Raw genomic sequence first — 18,135 nt, forward strand, 5'->3', positions numbered from 1 at the left:
ACTCAAGATGTCCATAACCGGGGACACAACTAATCATGATTACTTTATATAGTCTGCAGAGGTTTGCGCACTTTTCCCCACAAGACTCGATCGCCTCCGTTTGGTTTCTCGCATGGTGTTTGAGAAGACGGATGACCGAGACATAGTCTTTTAGAAGTGCTAGCACCTTACGATCGGGTAGACCGTTACACCTACTTTCCCCTACATGTGCTAGTCTACCATTGTAAGAGTTCACATAACTTAATCAACTATGCTAGAGCCCATAATAGCTTGTGGCTGCACATGGAAGTATCTAGCATGAATAATCTCATGATCCCTTTGAGCCTAGGTGGCGGTCCAAAAGAAAAACAGACAATCGATGGAATACCCAGGTGCCTCAATCCAGCGAGATGTGTGTTTAAGTTTCCACCTTAGATAAACCATTAATTAAAAATCTCACATCTGGCATGGATACACTCACCCAATCCACGTCTACTAGCATAGCATGGCATAATAAGCAAACGTAGAAGTAACTCCCAATGTTTTGATAATAACAGGTAATAGGTACTACCTCAACTACTTCCCAAACCCACAATTTAATTAGATCCTAATCATGCAATGTGTGAGGATTGATCTAATGCAATAAAAACTGGGTAGAGGGAAAAGCATGATCAAAGTGTTACTTGCCTTGTCGATGATCCGGGAAACCTAGCGATTCGATTTAGCAAGCGGCGCACTCTGGGTACTCTATCGCAAACAAACAAGACTACAATAAGTACTCAACTAATGCACATGTAAAACTCAGATAAGAGATGTAACCAGAAAGTACAACTTAAGAACTCCGGTTGGCAAAAAGAATCAAATCGAACGAAGCAATGAAAGACAAACGGCAAAAGAAACAAGCTTCATTTACTATTCTGGATCTAGGGCAATTTTTACAGTGGCAAAAACTTGTTTAAGTTGGTTAAAAGGAAAGAGGGTTTCGAGACGAAACTCCAGGCGCTTGAATCGCCTAATTCCGATAAACTAGCGAAAAGTTAGACTAAAACGAAAATCGGATCAGAAATCGCGATCTGAAAAACCGCGGATTTAATCCAAGAAAAAGAAAAACGACGACCGTTCGTTAAAACGAACATACGGACGAACGCTCTCTAATTAAGTAAACCAGAAAAAACGATCTATTAAAAAAACCGAAACTAAAAAAATGAGCAAAATCATCGGAAAAACCTAACGGTTTTTTGAGAAAAACCGGCGGCGGCGGCGGATCCGGCGGCCGGCGGTGCCACGGCGGCTAGGGTTATTGTTTTCAGGTGGGGTGGCTTGGGCTTTGGTCGGGGCCTCGGGGCTCTATAAAAAGGCCTGGCCAGGAGGAGTCCTGGCCGGTTACGTCCCAAGGTCGGTTCAGACTTTTTTTTAAATAATTCCGCTCAGAAAAAAAAAACAAAAGGAATACTAAACGGACTCCAAAAATCCTGAAATAAATTTTCCCCGGCTTCTAAAATCAAGCCGCACAGGATGAACATTTATTTGGGGCCTAAATGCAATTTTGAAAAACACACATTTTTCCTAAATTCAAATAAGTAGAAAATAAAACCAAATAAAATCTTATTTTTTTTATTAAATCCCCAATATTTCTTTATTTTGGGAAAGTCATTTTATTCCCTCTCTCATATTTTTGTAATAGAAATAATTGAAGATAAAATAAATCAAATCAAATGATCCTATTTTCAAAATGTGAGACAACTCAAATATGAAAATAACAAAATCCCCAACTCTCTCCGAGGGTCCTTGAGTTGCGTGAAATTTCTAGGATCAACCAAAATGCAATGAATATGATATGCAATGATGATCTAGTGTAAGGCATAGCCTAGTGGTGGGAAGGGGCTAATGCCTTCCCACCCACCTAGGTTCAAGGCATGGTACTTGCAAGTTGGGTTTGTTGCACCAATTATACTGTAGGGGGTTCCCCTACAGTCTTCCTGTCAAAAAAAATTCCAAATTCAAAATTTGGGATGTTACAAAGTTGCCAATGTAACTTTTTAAGGCGACTATGGCAAAACCAAGAGCACCAACATGATGGGATGAACTTGAAGGAGGTAGTTTCCCAGCACGATAAATGCATGGTAAGAAACCTCGTGCTGAACGGATGCATTATATTTTTAAATTCAATCTATATCTTTGACACCTGTCAATCGAAGAGCCAGATGAGATCTGCTGTGATTGTGATTGGATGCCTCCTAGGTACATAGTAGTACCTTCACTAGCAGATGGTATGTGTAAATACTTTTACTCTTATCTCCTTAATTTTCCAAATAGACAAGCATTGGGTTCATGGACCATATAGGTAATAAAGAATTCCATACAAATGGGTCTTGTGCCACATAGTTCCTGATTAGCATTTATTGAGTCTAATCCCTATAGTGTCCCCTCAGTATCATGCATTGAACTATTATCATACATGGTGTACTACGCTAAGCATGCTTGGGCAAAAGAATTTTCAATTAGTTAAATCTATAAATCACTTGTCTATGACCTGCTCATGTGTTACGTTTATTTAACGTCACGGTTCGATTCATGGTTACCAATGACATGTGTCGCGCCATTGTACGATCTATACTAGATCACCTTTACTCACTTAATTACATTCCACTTGTCAAGGATTGAATACATCTCCACCTAGCAATAACCAGGAACTGCTATTTGATTTAGTGCCATATTCTCTCATTTATAGTTACATATTGTTTAAACCTAGCAATAACCAGGAACTAATGTTTGACTTAGTGCCATCTTCTCTCATTCATAGTCACAGATTGTTTTTCGAACACGGGTTCACTAGTCAATCTCCTATCTTTTGAGGAATGCACGTCGGCGAAGTATGTTTTAAATTCCCCGATTTGGAGATGAGCATCACTAGCAATCCTCGTCCGATCCCACATGATGCGAGGTGCTCTGGCGCTGCCAATATGATACTGGAGCTTGGCAAGAAGGCGGAGGAATAAGGACAAAATGATAACTGATGCAAAGTTGTTAGCTGGGAACTAGGAGGCGTTGGGGCCAATATTTGTAAATAGTGAAATAAAGCCACTTAGCAATTTGTTGTTCTGATGTATGAATGTTATAATGATTTGTGAGGTATGTGTTTGTATTGTACTGCATTGTGCACGTGTGTGCTAAGCATGTGCTCAAACGAATTATTTTTACCATTATTTTATTGAGTTTTCCTTTTCTTCGGGAACTTGTTCAAACTTGCTTTTGGGTGGAATTACACTCATGTGCATATGAGTGGGTTACATTTTCCCAAAATTCTAACACTTTTTGGAAGGTTGCTTATTATTGCTAATTTAGCAATTGCATTCCTGTTTATCTTGATAGGTTTTGCGAGTGGGGCATTTTGGAGTTTGAATTTCAAAATCAGAAAACATAGTTCAAAGTTTGAAAAAAATTGTAGGTTTTTATACATATGTTCATATGGATGCATTCCACAAGTGTATTATGTTTCACGATGAAATATGTTAACATGTGAGCTACACAAAAATGAAAATTTTGTGAATTTTTTAATAATTACCAAAGCATGTATTGTTCACCATTACCAGACTTATCAATATTTTTGTAGTTCACTAGAAGTGTGGCAAATTTTGGAAAGTTATTTTTATATGAGTTCGACATTTCTAATACTCATCATGTTTAAACCTTTTGCAGAAGAGAAGATGAAAACACAACTGTTGTAAATAATGGAGAAATATGAGGAACCTAGCTCAAATATAATGAAAGTTGCCAATCTTACTTTCTCAGGCGATAATGGCAAAAACAAGAGCACTAACATGATGGGATTGAACTTGAAGGAGGCACTTTCCCAATGCGATAAATGCATGGTAAGAAACCTTGTGCTGAACGGATGCATTACATTTTTAAATGCAATATGTATCTTTGACACCTGTCAATGGAGGAGCCAGATGAGATCTTCTGTGATTGTGATTGGATGGCCCCTAGATACACAGTAGTACCTTCACAAGCAGACGGTATGTGTAAATACATTTATCTTATCTCTTTAATTTTCCAAATGGACAAGCATTGGGTTCATGGACCATATAGGCACAATAATAAAGAATTCCATCCAAATGGGTCTTGTGCCACGTACTTCCTGATTAGCGTTTATTGAATCCAATCCCTATAGTGTTCCCTTACTATCAAGCATTGAACTGTTAGCATACATGGTGTACTATGCTTAGCATGCTTGGGCGAAAGAATTTTCAAGTGGTAAGATCTATAAACCACTTGTCTATGCCCTGTTCAGGTGTTAGCTTTAATCAACATCACGGTTCGATCCATGGTTACCAAAGACATGTTTCGCGCCATTGTACGATCTATAAGAGATCACCTCTACTCACTTCATTGCATTCCACTTGTCAAGAATTGAATAGGCCTCCACCTAGCAATCACCAGGAACTGTTGTTAGATTTAGTGCCATCTTCTCTCATTCATAGTTACAGATTGTTTTTCGAACACGGGTTCACTAGTCAATCTCCTATCTTTTGAGGAATGCACGTCGGCGAAGTACGTTTTAAATTCCCTGATTTGGAGATGAGCATCATTGGCAATCCTCGTCCGATCCCACATGATGCGAGGTGCTCTGGCGCTGCCAATATGATACCGGAGCTTGGCAAGAAGGCGGAGGAAAAAGGACAAAATGATAACTGATGCAAAGTTGCTAGCTGGGAACTAGTAGGCGTTGGGGCCAATATTCGTAAATAGTGAAATAAAGCCACTTAGCTATATGTTGTTCTGATGTATGAATGTTATAATGATTTGTGATGTATGCGTTTGTATTGTACTGCATTGTGCATGTGTGTGCTAAGCATGTGCTCAAATGAATTATTTTTACCATTATTTTATTGAGTTTTCGTTTTCTTCGGGAACTTGTTCAAACCTGCTTTTGGGTGGAATTACACTCATGTGCATATGAGTGGGTTACATTTTCCCAAATTCTAACACTTTTTGGAAGGTTGCTTATTATTGCTAATTTAGGAATTGCGTTCCTATTTATCTTGATAGGTTTTGCGAGTGGGGAATTTTGGAGCTTGAATTTCAAAATCAGAAAACATAGTTCAAAGTTTGAAAAAAATCGTAGGTTTTTATACATATGTTCATATGGATACATTCCACAAGTGTATTATGTTTCACGATGAAATATGTTAACATGTGAGCTACACAAAAATGAAAATTTTGTGAATTTTTTAATAATTACCAATGCATGTACTGTTCACCATTATCAGACTTATCAATTTTTTTGTAGTTCACTAGAAGTGTGGCAAATTTTGGAAAGTTATTTTTATATGAGTTTGACATTTCTAATACTCATCATGTTTAAACCTTTTGCAAAAGAGAAGATGAAAACACAAGTGTTGTCAATAATGGAGAAATATGAGGAACGTAGCTCAAATATAATGAAAGTTGCCAATCTTACATTCTCAGGCGATAATGGCAAAAACAAGAACACTAAGATGATGGGATTGAACTTGAAGGAGGCACTTTCCCAACGCGATAAATGCATGGTAAGAAACCTTGTGCTAAACGGATGCATTACATTTTTAAATGCAATATGTATCTTTGACACCTGTCAATGGAGGAGCTTGATGAGATCTTCTGTGATTGTTATTGGATGGCCCCTAGATACACAGTAGTACCTTCACTAGCAGACGGTATGTGAAAATACATTTATCTTATCTCTTTAATTTTCCAAATGGACAAGCATTGGGTTCATGGACCATATAGGCACAATAATAAAGAATTCCATACAAATGGGTCTTGTGCCACGTACTTCCTGATTAGCGTTTATTGAATCCAATCCCTGTAGTGTTCCCTTAGTATCAAGCATTGAACTGTTAGCATACATGGTGTACTATGCTTAGCATGCTTGGGCCAAAGAATTTTCAAGTGGTAAGATATATAAACCACTTGTCTATGCCCTGTTCAGGTGTTAGCTTTAATCAACATCACGGTTCGATCCATGGTTACCAAAGACATGTTTTGCGCCATTGTACGATCTATAAGAGATCACCTCTACTCACTTCATTGCATTCCACTTGTCAAGAATTGAATAGGCCTCCACCTAGCAATCACCAGGAACTGCTGTTTGATTTAGTGCCATCTTCTCTCATTCATAGTTACAGATTGTTTTTCGAACACGGGTTCACTAGTCAATCTCCTATCTTTTGAGGAATGCACGTCGGCGAAGTACGTTTTAAATTCCCCGATTTGGAGATGAGCATCACTGGCAATCCTCGTCCGATCCCACATGATGTGAGGTGCTTTGGTGCTGCCAATATGATACTGGAGCTTGGCAAGAAGGCGTAGGAAAAAGGACAAAATGATAACTTATGCAAAGTTGCTAGCTGGGAACTAGTAGGCGTTGGGGCCAATATTCGTAAATAGTGAAATAAACCCACTTAGCTATTTGTTGTTCTGATGTATGAATGTTATAATGATTTGTGATGTATGTGTTTGTATTGTACTGCATTGTGCACGTGTGTGCTAAGCATGTGCTCAAACGAATTATTTTTACCATTATTTTATTGAGTTTTCCTTTTCTTCGGGAACTTGTTCAAACTTGCTTTTGGGTGCAATTACACTCATGTGCATATGAGTGGGTTACATTTTCCCTTAATTCGAACACTTTTTGGAAGGTTGCTTATTATTGCTAATTTAGCAATTGCATTCCTGTTTATCTTGATAGGTTTTGCGAGTGGGTCATTTTGGAGCTTGAATTTTAAAATCAGAAAACATAGTTCAAAGTTTGAAAAAAATCGTAGGTTTTTATACATATGTTCATATGGATGCATTCCACAAGTGTATTATGTTCACATGTGAGCTACACAAAAATGAAATTTTTTTGAATTTTTTAATAATTCCAATGCATGTACTGTTCACCATTATCAGACTTATCAATTTTTTTGTAGTTCACTAGAAGTGTGGCAAATTTTGGAAAGTTATTTTTATATGAGTTCGACATTTCTAATACTCATCATGTTTAAACCTTTTGCAGAAGAGAAGATGAAAACACAAGTGTTGTCAATAATGGAGAAAGATGCGGAACCTAGCTCAAATATAATGAAAGTTGCCAATCTTACTTTCTCAGGCGATAATGGCAAAAACAAGAGCACTAACATGATGGGATTGAACTTGAAGGAGGCACTTTCCCAATGCGATAAATGCATGGCAAGAAACCTTGTGCTGAACGGATGCATTAAATTTTTAAATGAAATATGTATCTTTGACACCTGTCAATGGAGGAGCCAGATGAGATCTTCTGTGATTATGATTGGATGGCCCCTAGATACACAGTAATACCTTCACTAGCAAACGGTATGTGTAAATACATTTATCTTATCTCTTTAATTTTCCAAATGGACAAGCATTGGGTTCATGTACCATATAGGCACAATAATAAAGAAGTCCATACAAATGGGTCCTGTGCCGCGTACTTCCTGATTAGCGTTTATCGAATCCAATCCCTATAGTGTTCCCTTAGTATCAAGCATTGAACTGTTAGCATACATGGTGTACTATGCTTAGCATGCTTGGGCCAAAGAATTTTCAAGTGGTAAGATCTATAAACCACTTGTCTATGCCCTGTTCAGGTGTTAGCTTTAATCAACGTCACGGTTCGATCCATGGTTACCAAAGACATGTTTTGCGCCATTGTACGATCTATAAGATATAACCTCTACTCACTTCATTGCATTCCACTTGTCAAGAATTGAATAGGTCTCCACCTAGCAATCACCAGGAACTGTTGTTTGATTTAGTGCCATCTTCTCTCATTCATAGTTACAAATTGTTTTTCGAACACGGGTTGACTAGTCAATCTCCTATCTTTTGAGGAATGGACGTCGGCGTAGTACGTTTTAAATTCCCTGATTTGGAGATGAGCATCACTGGCAATCCTCGTCCGATCCCACATGATGTGAGGTGCTCTGGCGTTGCCAATATGATACTGGAGCTTGGCAAGAAGGCGGAGGAAAAAGGACAAAATCATAACTGATGCAAAGTTGCTAGCAGGGAACTAGTAGGCGTTGGGGCCAATATTCGTAAATAGTGAAATAAAGCCACTTAGCTATTTGTTGTTCTGATGTATGAATGTTATAATGATTTGTGATGTATGCGTTTGTATTGTACTGCATTGTGCACGTGTGTGGTAACCATGTGCTCAAACAAATTATTTTTACCATTATTTTATTGAGCTTTCCTTTTCTTCGGGAACTTGTTCAAACTTGCTTTTGGGTGGAATTACACTTATGTGCATATGAGTGGGTTACATTTTCCCAAAATTCTAACAATTTTTGGAAGGTTGCTTATTATTGCTAATTTAGCAATTGCATTCCGGTTTATCTTGATAGGTTTTGCGAGTGGGGAATTTTGGAGCTTGAATTTCAAAATCAAAAACCATAGTTCAAAGTTTGAAAAAAATCATACGTTTTTATACATATGTTCATATGGATGCATTCCACAACTGTATTATGTTTCACGATGAAATATGTTAACATGTGAGCTACACAAAAATGAAAATTTTGTGAATTTTTTAATAATTAACAATGCATGTACTGTTCACCATTATCAGACTTATGATTTTTTTTGTAGTTCACTAGAAGTGTGGCAAATTTTGGAAAGTTATTTTTATATGAGTTCGACATTTCCAATACTCATCATGTTTAAACCTTTTGCAGAAGAGAAGATGACAACACAAGTGTTGTCAATAATGGAGAAATGTGAGGAACCTAGCTCAAATATAATGAAAGTTGCCAATCTTACTTTCTCAGGCGATAATGGCAAAAAGATGAGCACTAACATGATGGGATTGAACTTGAAGGAGGCACTTTCCCAACGCGATAAATGCATGGTAAGAAACCTTGTGCTGAACGGATGCATTAAATTTTTAAATGCAATATGTATCTTTGACACCTGTCAATGGAGGAGCCAGATGAGATCTTCTGTGATTGTGATTGGATGGCCCCTAGATACACAGTAGTAGCTTCACTAGCACACGGTATGTGTAAATACATTTATCTTAGCTCTTTAAATTTCCAAATGGACAAGCATTGGGTTCATGGACCATATAGGCACAATAATAAAGAATTCCATACAAATGGGTCTTGTGCCACGTACTTTCTGAATAGCGTTTATTGAATCCAATCCCTATTGTGTTCCCTTAGTATCACGCATTGAACTGTTAGCATACATGGTGTACTATGCTTAGCATGGTTGGGCCAAAGAATTTTCATGTGGTAAGATCTATAAACCACTTGTCTATGCCCTGTTCAGGTGTTAGCTTCAATCAACGTCACGGTTCGATCCATGGTTACCAAAGACATGTTTTGCGCCATTGTACGATCTATAAGAGATAACCTCTACTCACTTCATTGCATTCCACTTGTTAAGAATAGAATAGGTCTCCACCTAGCAATCACCAGGAACTGTTGTTTGATTTAGTGCCATCTTCTCTCATTCATAGTTACAGATTGTTTTTCGAACACGGGTTGACTAGTCAATCTCCTATCTTTTGAGGAATGGACGTCGGTGAAGTACGTTTTAAATTCCCCGATTTGGAGATGAGCATCACTGGCAATCCTCGTCCGATCCCACATGATGTGAGGTGCTCTGGCGCTGCCAATATGATACTGGAGCTTGGCAAGAAGGCGGAGGAAAAAGGACAAAATGATAACTGATGCAAAGTTGCTAGCAGGGAACTAGTAGGCGTCGGGGCCAATATTCGTAAATAGTGAAATAAAGCCACTTAGCTATTGGTTGTTCTGATGTATGAATGTTATAATGATTTGTGATGTATGCGTTTGTATTGTACAACATTGTGCACGTGTGTGCTAACCATGTGCTCAAACAAATTATTTTTACCATTATTTTATTGAGTTTTCCTTTTCTTCGGGAACTTGTTCAAACTTGCTTTTGGGTGGAACTACACTTATGTGCATATGAGTGGGTTACATTTTCCCAAAATTCTAACACTTTTTGGAAGGTTGCTTATTATTGCTAATTTAGCAATTGCATTCCTGTTTATCTTGATAGGTTTTGCGAGTGGGGAATTTTGGAGCTTGCATTTCAAAATCAAAAACCATAGTTCAAAGTTTGAAAAAAATCATACGTTTTTATACATATGTTCATATGGATGCATTCCACAACTGTATTATGTTTCACGATGAAATATGTTAACATGTGAGCTACACAAAAATGAAAATTTTGTGAATTTTTTAATAATTACCAATGCATGTACTGTTCACCATTATCAGACTTATGATTTTTTTTGTAGTTCACTAGAAGTGTGGCAAATTTTGGAAAGTTATTTTTATATGAGTTCGACATTTCCAATACACATCATGTTTAAACCTTTTGCAGAAGAGAAGATGACAACACTAGTGTTGTCAATAATGGAGAAATGTGTGGAACCTAGCTCAAATATAATGAAAGTTGCCAATCTTACTTTCTCAGGCGATAATGGCAAAAACATGAGCACTAACATGATGGGATTGAACTTGAAGGAGGCACTTTCCCAACGTGATAAATGCATGGTAAGAAACCTTGTGCTGAACGGATGCATTAAATTTTTAAATGCAATATGTATCTTTGACACCTGTCAATGGAGGAGCCAGATGAGATCTTCTGTGATTGTGATTGGATGGCCCCTAGATACATAGTAGTACCTTCACTAGCACCCGGTATGTGTAAATACATTTATCTTAGCTCTTTAAATTTCCAAATGGACAAGCATTGGGTTCATGGACCATATAGGCACAATAATAAAGAATTCCATACAAATGGGTCTTGTGCCACGTACTTTCTGATTAGCGTTTATTGAATCCAATCCCTATAGTGTTCCCTTAGTATCAAGCATTGAACTGTTAGCATACATGGTGTACTATGCTTAGCATGCTTGGGACAATGAATTTTCATGTGGTAAGATCTATAAACCACTTGTGTATGCCCTGTTCAGGTGTTAGCTTTAATCAACGTCACGGTTCGATCCATGGTTACCAAAGACATGTTTTGCGCCATTGTACGATCTATAAGAGATAACCTCTACTCACTTCATTGCATTCCACTTGTTAAGAATTGAATAGGTCTCCACCTAGCAATCACCAGGAACTGTTGTTTGATTTAGTGTCATCTTCTCTCATTCATAGTTACAGATTGTTTTTCGAACACGGGTTGACTAGTCAATCTCCTATCTTTTGATGAATGGACGTCGGTGAAGTACATTTTAAATTCCCCGATTTGGAGATGAGCATCACTGGCAATCCTCGTCCGATCCCACATGATGCGAGGTGCTCTGGCGTTGCCAATATGATACTAGAGCTTGGCAAGAAGGCGGAGGAAAAAGGACAAAATGATAACTGATGCAAAGTTGCTAGCAGGTAACTAGTAGGCGTTGGGGCCAATATTCGTAAATAGTGAATTAAAGCCACTTAGCTATTTGTTGTTCTGATGTATGAATGTTATAATGATTTGTGATGTATACGTTTGTATTGTACTGCATTGTGCACGTGTGTGCTAACCATGTGCTCAAACAAATTATTTTTACCATTATTTTATTGAGCTTTCCTTTTCTTCGGGAACTTGTTCAAACTTGCTTTTGGGTGGAATTACACTTATGTGCATATGAGTGGGTTACATTTTCCCAAAATTCTAACAATTTTTGGAAGGTTGCTTATTATTGCTAATTTAGCAATTGCATTCCGGTTTATCTTGATAGGTTTTGCGAGTGGGGAATTTTGGAGCTTGAATTTCAAAATCAAAAACCATAGTTCAAAGTTTGAAAAAAATCATACGTTTTTATACATATGTTCATATGGATGCATTCCACAACTGTATTATGTTTCACGATGAAATATGTTAACATGTGAGCTACACAAAAATGAAAATTTTGTGAATTTTTTAATAATTAACAATGCATGTACTGTTCACCATTATCAGACTTATGATTTTTTTTGTAGTTCACTAGAAGTGTGGCAAATTTTGGAAAGTTATTTTTATATGAGTTCGACATTTCCAATACTCATCATGTTTAAACCTTTTGCAGAAGAGAATATGACAACACAAGTGTTGTCAATAATGGAGAAATGTGAGGAACCTAGCTCAAATATAATGAAAGTTGCCAATCTTACTTTCTCAGGCGATAATGGGAAAAAGATGAGCACTAACATGATGGGATTGAACTTGAAGGAGGCACTTTCCCAACGCGATAAATGCATGGTAAGAAACCTTGTGCTGAACGGATGCATTAAATTTTTAAATGCAATATGTATCTTTGACACCTGTCAATGGAGGAGCCAGATGAGATCTTCTGTGATTGTGATTGGATGGCCCCTAGATACACAGTAGTACCTTCACTAGCACACGGTATGTGTAAATACATTTATCTTAGCTCTTTAAATTTCCAAATGGACAAGCATTGGGTTCATGGACCATATAGGCACAATAATAAAGAATTCCATATAAATGGGTCTTGTGCCACGTACTTTCTGATTAGCGTTTATTGAATCCAATCCCTATAGTGTTCCCTTAGTATCACGCATTGAACTATTAGCATACATGGTGTACTATGCTTAGCATGGTTGGGCCAAAGAATTTTCATGTGGTAAGATCTATAAACCACTTGTCTATGCCCTGTTCAGGTGTTAGCTTCAATCAACGTCACGGTTCGATCCATGGTTACCAAAGACATGTTTTGCGCCATTGTACGATCTATAAGAGATAACCTCTACTCACTTCATTGCATTCCACTTGTTAAGAATAGAATAGGTCTCCACCTAGCAATCACCAGGAACTGTTGTTTGATTTAGTGCCATCTTCTCTCATTCATAGTTACAGATTGTTTTTCGAACACGGGTTGACTAGTCAATCTCCTATCTTTTGAGGAATGGACGTCGGTGAAGTACGTTTTAAATTCCCCGATTTGGAGATGAGCATCACTGGCAATCCTCGTCCGATCCCACATGATGTGAGGTGCTCTGGCGCTGCCAATATGATACTGGAGCTTGGCAAGAAGGCGGAGGAAAAAGGACAAAATGATAACTGATGCAAAGTTGCTAGCAGGGAACTAGTAGGCGTTGGGGCCAATATTCGTAAATAGTGAAATAAAGCCACTTAGCTATTTGTTGTTCTGATGTATGAATGTTATAATGATTTGTGATGTATGCGTTTGTATTGTACTGCATTGTGCACGTGTGTGCTAACCATGTGCTCAAACGAATTATTTTTACCATTATTTTATTGAGTTTTCCTTTTCTTTGGGAACTTGTTCAAACTTGCTTTTGGGTGGAACTACACTTATGTGCATATGAGTGGGTTACATTTTCCCAAAATTCTAACACTTTTTGGAAGGTTGCTTATTATTGCTAATTTAGCAATTGCATTCCTGTTTATCTTGATAGGTTTTGCGAGTGGGGAATTTTGGAGCTTGCATTTCAAAATCAAAAACCATAGTTCAAAGTTTGAAAAAAATCATACGTTTTTATACATATGTTCATATGGATGCATTCCACAACTGTATTATGTTTCACGATGAAATATGTTAACATGTGAGCTACACAAAAATGAAAATTTTGTGAATTTTTTAATAACTACCAATGCATGTACTGTTCACCATTATCAGACTTATGATTTTTTTTGTAGTTCACTAGAAGTGTGGCAAATTTTGGAAAGTTATTTTTATATGAGTTCGACATTTCCAATACTCATCATGTTTAAACCTTTTGCAGAAGAGAAGATGACAACACTAGTGTTGTCAATAATGGAGAAATGTGAGGAACCTAGCTCAAATATAATGAAAGTTGCCAATCTTACTTTCTCAGGCGATAATGGCAAAAACATGAGCACTAACATGATGGGGTTGAACTTGAAGGAGGCACTTTCCCAACGTGATAAATGCATGGTAAGAAACCTTGTGCTGAACGGATGCATTAAATTTTTAAATGCAATATGTATCTTTGACACCTGTCAATGGAGGAGCCAAATGAGATCTTCTGTGATTCTGATTGGATGGCCCCTAGATACACAGTAGTACCTTCACTAGCACATGGTATGTGTAAATACATTTATCTTAGCTCTTTAAATTTCCAAATGGACAAGCATTGGGTTCATGGACCATATAGGCACAATAATAAAGAATTCCATACAAATGGGTCTTGTGCCACGTACTTTCGGATTAGCGTTTATTGAATCCAATCCCTATAGTGTTCCCTTAGTATCAAGCATTGAGCTGTTAGCATACATGGTGTACTATGCTTAGCATGCTTGGGACAATGAATTTTCATGTGGTAAGATCTATAAACCACTTGTCTATGCCCTGTTCAGGTGTTAGCTTTAATCAACGTCATGGTTCGATCCATGGTTACCAAAGACATGTTTTGCGCCATTGTACGATCTATAAGAGATAACCTCTACTCACTTCATTGCATTCCACTTGTTAAGAATTGAATAGGTCTCCACCTAGCAATCACCAGGAACTGTTGTTTGATTTAGTGTCATCTTCTCTCATTCATAGTTACAGATTGTTTTTCGAACACGGGTTGACTAGTCAATCTCCTATCTTTTGATGAATGGACGTCGGCGAAGTACATTTTAAATTCCCCGATTTGGAGATGAGCATCACTGGCAATCCTCGTCCGATCCCACATGATGCGAGGTGCTCTGGCGCTGCCAATATGATACTGGAGCTTGGCAAGAAGGCGGAGGAAAAAGGACAAAATGATAACTGATGCAAAGTTGCTAGCAGGGAACTAGTAGGCGTTGGGGCCAATATTCGTAAATAGTGAAATAAAGCCACTTAGCTATTTGTTGTCCTGATGTATGAATGTTATAATGATTTGTGATGTATGCGTTTGTATTGTACTGCATTGTGCACGTGTGTGCTAACCATGTGCTCAAACGAATTATTTTTACCATTATTTTATTGAGTTTTCCTTTTCTTCGGGAACTTGTTCAAACTTTCTTTTGGGTGGAACTACACTTATGTGCATATGAGTGGGTTACATTTTCCCAAAATTCTAACACTTTTTGGAAGGTTGCTTATTATTGCTAATTTAGCAATTGCATTCCTGTTTATCTTGATAGGTTTTGCGAGTGGGGAATTTTGGAGCTTGAATTTCAAAATCAAAAACCATAGTTCAAAGTTTGAAAAAAATCATACCTTTTTATACATATGTTCATATGGATGCATTCCGCAACTGTATTATGTTTCACGATGCAATATGTTAACATGTGAGCTACACAAAAATGAAAATTTTGTGAATTTTTTAATAATTACCAATGCATGTACTGTTCACCATTATCAGACTTATGATTTTTTTTTTGTAGTTCACTAGAAGTCTGGCAAATTTTGGAAAGTTATTTTTATATGAGTTCAACATTTCCAATACTCATCATGTTTAAACCTTTTGCAGAAGAGAAGATGACAACACAAGTGTTGTCAATAATGGAGAAATGTGAGGAACCTAGCTCAAATATAATGAAAGTTGCCAATCTTGCTTTCTCAGGCGATAATGGCAAAAACATGAGCACTAACATGATGGGATTGAACTTGAAGGAGGTACTTTCCCAATGCGATAAATGCATGGTAAGAAACCTTGTGCTGAACGGATGCATTAAATTTTTAAATGCAGTATGTATCTTTGACACCTGTCAATGGAGGAGCCAGATGAGATCTTCTGTGATTGTGATTGGATGGCCCCTAGATACACAGTAGTACCTTCACTAGCACACGGTATGTGTAAATACATTTATCTTAGCTCTTTAAATTTCCAAATGTACAAGCATTGGGTTCATGGACCATATAGGCACAATAATAAAGAATTCCATACAAATGGGTCTTGTGCCACGTACTTCCTGATTAGCGTTTATTGAATCCAATCCCTATAGTGTTCCCATCGTATCAAGCATTGAACTGTTAGCATACATGGTGTACTATGCTTAGCATGCTTGGGCCAAAGAATTTTTAAGTGGTAAGATCTATAAACCACTTGTCTATGCCCTGTTCAGGTGTTAGCTTTAATCAACGTCATGTTTCGATCCATGGTTACCAAAGACATGTTTTGCGCGATTGTACGATCTATAAGAGATAACCTCTACTCACTTCATTGCATTCCACTTGTCAAGAATTGAATAGGTGTCCAGCTAGCAATCACCAGGAACTGTTGTTTGATTTAGTGCCATCTTCTCTCATTCATAGTTACAGATTGTTTCTCGAACACGGGTTGACTAGTCAATCTCCTATCTTTTGAGGAATGGACGTCGGTGAAGTACGTTTTAAATTCCCCGATTTGGAGATGAGCATCACTGGCAATCCTCGTCCGATCCCACATGATGCGAGGTGCTCTGGCGCTGCCAATATGATAATGGAGCTTGGTAAGAAGGCGTAGGAAAAAGGACAAAATGATAACTGATGCAAAGTTGCTAGCAGGGAACTAGTAGGCGTTGGGGACAATATTCATAAATAGTGAAATAAAGGCACTTAGCAATTTTTTGTTCTGATGTATGAATGTTATAATGATTTGTGATGTATGCGTTTGTATTGTACTGCATTGTGCACGTGTGTGCTAACCATGTGCTCAAACGAATTATTTTTACCATTATTTTATTGAGTTTTCCTTTTCTACGGGAACTTGTTCAAACTTGCTTTTGGGTGGAACTACACTTATGTGCATATGAGTGGGTTACATTTTCCCAAAATTCTAACACTTTTTAGAAGGTTGCTTATTATTGCTAATTTAGCAATTGCATTCCTGTTTATCTTGATAGGTTTTGCGAGTGGGGAATTTTGGAGCTTGCATTTCAAAATCAAAAACCATAGTTCAAAGTTTGAAAAAAATCATACCTTTTTATACATATGTTCATATGGATGCATTCCACAACTGTATTATGTTTCACGATGAAATATGTTAAGATGTGAGCTACACAAAAATGAAAATTTTGTGAATTTTTTAATAATTACCAATGCATGTACTGTTCACCATTATCAGACTTATGATTTTTTTGTAGTTCACTAGAAGTGTGGCAAATTTTGGAAAGTTATTTTTATATGAGTTCAACATTTCCAATACTCATCATGTTTAAACCTTTTGCAGAAGAGAAGATGACAACACAAGTGTTGTCAATAATGGAGAAATGTGAGGAACCTAGCTCAAATATAATGAAAGTTGCCAATCTTACTTTCTCAGGCGATAATGGCAAAAACATGAGCACTAACATGATGGGATTGAACTTGAAGGAGGCACTTTCCCAACGCGATAAAAGCATGGTAAGAAACCTTGTGCTGAACGGATGCATTAAATTTTTAAATGCAATATGTATCATTGACACCTGTCAATGGAGGAGCCAGATGAGATCTTCTGTGATTGTGATTAGATGGCCCCTAGATACACAGTAGTACCTTCACTAGCACACGGTATGTGTAAATACATTTATCTTAGCTCTTTAAATTTCCAAATGGACAAGCATTGGGTTCATGGACCATATAGGCACAATAATAAAGAACCCCATACAAATGGGTCTTGTGCCACGTACTTCCTGATTAGCGTTTATTGAATCCAATCCCTATAGTGTTCCCTTAGTATCAAGCATTGAACTATTAGCATACATGGTGTACTATGCTTAGCATGCTTGGGCCAAAGAATTTTCAAGTGGTAAGATCTATAAACCACTTATCTATGCCCTGTTCAGGTGTTAGCTTTAATCAACGTCACGGTTCGATCCATGGTTACCAAAGACATGTTTTGCACCATTGTACGATCTATAAGAGATAACCTCTACTCACTTCATTGCATTCCACTTGTCAAGAATTGAATAGGTCTCCACCTAGCAATCACCAGGAACTGTTGTTTGATTTAGTGCCATCTTGTCTCATTCATAGTTACAGATTGTTTTTCAAACATGGGTTGACTAGTCAATCTACTATCTTTTGAGGAATGGACGTCGGTGAAGTACGTTTTAAATTCCCCGATTTGGAGATGAGCATCACTGGCAATCCTCGTCCGATCCCACATGATGCGAGGTGCTCTGGCGCTGCCAATATGATACTGGAGCTTGGCAAGAAGGCGGAGGAAAAAGGACAAAATGATAAATAATGCAAAGTTGCTAGCAGGGAACGAGTAG

This window comes from Triticum aestivum, chromosome 5A (assembly GCF_018294505.1).
Source record: "Triticum aestivum cultivar Chinese Spring chromosome 5A, IWGSC CS RefSeq v2.1, whole genome shotgun sequence".
NCBI lineage: Eukaryota > Viridiplantae > Streptophyta > Magnoliopsida > Poales > Poaceae > Triticum > Triticum aestivum.